Raw genomic sequence first — 4,661 nt, forward strand, 5'->3', positions numbered from 1 at the left:
TTTTTTTTTGTGACAGTCTTACTCTGTTACCCAGGCTGGAGTGCAGTGGTGTTATCTCGGCAAACTGCAACCTCTGCCTCCCAGGTTCCAGGTGATCCTCCTAACTCAGCGTCGCAAGTAGCTGGGACTACAGGCACCCACCACCACGCTCAGCTAATTTTTCTATTTTTTTGTAGAGACAGGGTTTCGCCATGTTGCCCAGGCTGGTCTCCAACTTCTGGTCTCCCAAAGTGCTGGGATTACAGGCATGAGCCACCATACCTGGCCAGGAATTTCTTTAATGTGAAGAGTTGAGGAAGAAGAATCATGAATAGTCTAAAGCAATCGACTAGCATCTCAAGCAGAGGGGCATAAAGAAGAGTTGGCAGCACTGACTCCAGATGGTGATAAGTTTGCAGGACTCCTACTGGACTACTCATGAGGACAAACAGAGGCCAAGGAACCAATTGGCCCTGTCCTTATGGTTCTACATAGGATTCTGGGATACAGATGGAAGGACAGCAGTTTTTCAATTTCTCCCTGTGCAAATATGATGGTTTTTCCAACTCCCAAGTACCAGCCCCATGCTTGCCATCCCCGTTTGCTTTGAGGAAGTGCTGTCACACCCCAGTCCATGATCTCCGTGAAAGATCCTCAGGTACCCAGATGGGAGTTCTGGAGCATGAACCCTCCATGGTCAGCTCCATGCCTGTTTCCTGCTGTTCTCTCAGCAGCTCCCAGTCCCCAGCAGCAGCAGTTAACCTCTTTGGGCTCTGATCCAGATCCTGAACTTAAAAATAATTAGAACCTGGATCCCAATATTGTCCGAAGGATAATAGAACAGCACAATTGTATGCACTGGTGCATGACTCCTTCCTCTCTGACTGATGTAATGAGAATCAGGTGTGAAATAAATGGATGACCATGACTCTCTCTCTCAAAAAAGGAAAAAAAAACAAAAAGATATGGGGACCACGGTAAAGGGAGTCTCACTTGAAATTTGAAGCATCATAAAAATAATGACAGTATCTGTTTATAACATTTTTAAATAACGTAAATCTTCCTGATGCCACACTGATAGACAAATCTACATTCTTCTTTACAAAAGAATTAATAAATGTTGAAGGAATGTTAGAATTTGAAAATGGCCATTTTTAAAGTAGGAGATTAGACATATTGTCACTCATAGGCATCTCTGCATCCTTCATGTGGAATTTTTTTTTTTTTTTTTTGAGACAGAGTTTTGCTTGGTCACCCAGGCTGGAGGGCAACGGCATGATCTTGGCTTACTGCAGCCTCTGCCTCCCAGGTTTGAGCCATTCTCCTGCCTCAGCTTCTCAAGTAGCTGTCACTACCACGCCTGGCTAACTTTTTTGTGTTTTTAGTAGAGACAGGGTTTCACCATGTTAATCAGGCTGGTCTCGAACTCCTGACCTCAAATGATTCACCTGGCTTGCCCTCCCAAAGTGTTGGGATTACAGGCATGAGCCACTGCAGCAGGACGCTTCACGTGGACTTTAAGAACCTGGCCCAGATCCTTCCGGCATAGCCCTGAAGTCCCCAAGTTTAGAGGCATCAACTGACCTGTCCAGGTTCTTTCAAGGACTGCTTTGCGCTGCTCTATTCACTTCCAACAGTTTGAACTTAAACCAAGGCCTGGTCTTGGGCTCCCAAGGCATTGCCATCCTTCCTGGTTGGGACTGCTGTTCCATTCTCTGGTCCCCCTGTCCCTGTGTGTAAACTTCATCTTTATGTCTGCACTAAAGAAACCACTAGGACATTTAGCAGAGCTTAAAGGGTCAAGTTGGATTGTGTATCTAGCAACATTGGCATGCTGCAAAGAGCTCCCCTGCTCATTTCATCCTTTTCATGCACTTGTTTTCATTCTCTGAGAGAATTTGCCACACCAAGTTGAAAGAGATATTGTAGGCTGATATACCATAGATTCCCAGAAGGGCATTGCCTTGGTAATGGAGCAAAATCAGGCCACCTACACTTAAAAGCAAGCCTTAAAGGATTAAACGAGCTTGAAGTAATTTAACTGCATCCCAGAAGAAGGTTCAAGCATATTTAAAGGAATACAAAAATATTCAAGTCCAGCAAGATCAAACCTGACACCTAATCAAAAATTACCAAGCAGGCAAAGAAGCCAGGGAATACTATCCATAATAAGGAGAAAAATTAATCAACTGAATTAGGCTCCAATGATGTCATAGATTATATAATTAGTGCATTAGCAGACAAAAAGATTGAAACAGTTATTACAATGATCTTCCACATGTTAGGGGAAAGCTGGAGAATGTTAAGCAGTGACACAGAAGATGTGAAAGCATCTCAAATTGAACTTCTACAAATGAAAACTATGCTTGAGCTGAAGAATACACTGAATGAGATTAACAGAGGATTAGACATTGCAGAAGAAAAGATCATTAAACTGGAGGATAGCAATAGAAACTCCCCAAAACGGAAAACAAATACAAAAAAGAAAATGAGCAGAGGGTCAGTAAACTGTGGCGACAATTTCAAGAGCTCAATAATATGTGTAATTGTAATCTCTGAGGAAGTGGAGAGAGAGGGAATATTAGTCTGTTTGGGCTGCCATAATAAAATAACACAGACTTCTCTGCCAAGATAGAGTTTAAAAGAATACCGTACACTGTGTGGCTTAGACAGTAGAAATGTGTTCTCTCAGTTCTGAAGGCTAGAAGTCCAAGATCAAGGTTCCAGCTGATTCAGTTTCTGATGAGGGTCTTCTCAGCTTTAGATGGCCACCTTCTCGTTATGTCCTCACAGGGACCCCTTCCTCAGCTCACAGAGAGTCAGCTCCCTGGTGTCACTTCTCATACAGATGCTAATTTTATGGGATTAGGACCCCACCCTTATGACCTCATTTAACCTTAATTACCTTCTAAAGGCCCTATCTCCAAATACAACAAGAGGCGTTAGGGCTTCAACATAACACTTCAGGGGCAGTCACAGCGGTGGAGGGCAGCATCTTATCTTGAGTCCATAATAGAGGAGGTAACCAAAAAAAAATTGAAGATGTAATGGCAGATTTTCCAAATTTGATGAAAACTAAAATGTAAACATAACATGTAACTTCCTTTTTCAAATAAATATCCCGTAATCTCTCATCTCATTCAGTATAAATCCCAAAATCTTGACTTTGACCAACAATATCTTAACTGTTATGTCCCCTACCCAAATCAGTGACCTCATCTTTCCTCTCTGCTGGTCCTTTAACTGGAGCCACGCTTGTCTCTGTGCTCTTCTTGTTCCAGACCATGAAATGCCTGTGCCTCTGTGTCTTTCTTCTGGCTGGAAAATTCTCCTGATATTCACCTTTCTTCTCTCCTTCTTTTCTTCCTTTGACGTAACTGTCTCACAAACAGCAATTCCAACTCTGAGTTCATCTGACTGGGCACCTCTTTGTGTATCCCTTAAATTTAATTTCCAGCACTCTGTTTCATAAACACAGCAAGGTGGCATGAGTGATGGTCTGTCCCTACCTGCATCCATTCCTGACGCACCATCCATTTCCTATTCTGTGCCTTAAAGCAATAAAGGATTCAAGATTTCAGCCATTTTTTCTTTTTCTTTTTTAATCTTAAGGTCTGCTTCTACCAGTCATTTGAAAAACATATTGTGACAAGCTTTAATCTCATCACTGGAATTCTTTGTTTGGAAAGTGGGGCTGGTCTGAAAGAGTTTCCCAGCGGAAACGTCCCAAAGGCAGACTGATAAAGAATCAGCTACGGCTGGGCGTGGTGGCTCACGCCTATAATCCTATAATTGGGAGGCTGAGGTGGGCAGATTACCCGAGATCAGGAGTTCAAGACTAGCCTGGCCAATATGGTGAAACCCTGTCTCTACTAAAAATACAAACATTAGCTGGGCTTGTTGGCACACACTTGTAATCCCAGCTACTTGGGAGGCTGAGGCACGAGAATTGCTTGAGCCTGGGAGATGGAGGTTGCAGTGAGCAGAGATCATGCCACTGTACTCCAGCCTGGCCAACAGAGTGTAGTCTCAAAAAAAAGAATCAGTTGTGCAGGGCAGGGTGCGGGTAGTTCACACCTGTAATCCCAGAACTTTGGGAGGCCGAGGTGGGAAGATTGCTTGAGCTCAGGAGCTTGAGACTAGTTCAGGCAACATAGTGGGACCTCATCTCTACTAAAAAATACAACTAAATTATTTAGACATAGTGGCATCTGCCTATTGTCCTGGCTACTTGGGAGGCTGAGGTGGGAGGATTGCTCGGGTCCAGGATATCAAGACTGCGTGATTGTGCCACTGCACTCCAGCCTGGGCAACAGAGCATGAGACCACGTCTCAAAAAATAAATAAATAAAATTTTTTAAAAAAAATCAATGATGAGGATGTTTCACCACATTCTGTGACCTTTAGATGCATTACAGTTAGTTTTCTGCAGAAAAGGAGGATATATTTTATAAGGGAACATAAATGTTTCATAGGAAAGGCATGTATCCTGATGCAAATTTATATTCAGACCATGTGATTTTATTTTTACTAGATTAGTGGGTTAGAATAGCTTGGTTAGAACAGCTAGATGAGGTTTTATTTGGGACTTTTAAAACTGAGCAAAAGAAAATAAGATGCCACTCCGAGCTATTTCTAGACACTCCTCTCAATTTTCTCACCTCCCATAAGCACTACTGCCA

At 42.8% G+C, this 4,661-nt stretch overlaps 1 gene segment (V, D, J or C); it reads right to left on the reverse strand.

The window, feature by feature from the left end:
- Positions 1-4,661, reverse strand: part of LOC105546086 — a 619,418-nt gene that overhangs the window by 446,591 nt on the left and 168,166 nt on the right.

The sequence above is a fragment of the Mandrillus leucophaeus genome, unplaced genomic scaffold (assembly GCF_000951045.1).
Source record: "Mandrillus leucophaeus isolate KB7577 unplaced genomic scaffold, Mleu.le_1.0 Scaffold349, whole genome shotgun sequence".
Classification (NCBI taxonomy): domain Eukaryota; kingdom Metazoa; phylum Chordata; class Mammalia; order Primates; family Cercopithecidae; genus Mandrillus; species Mandrillus leucophaeus.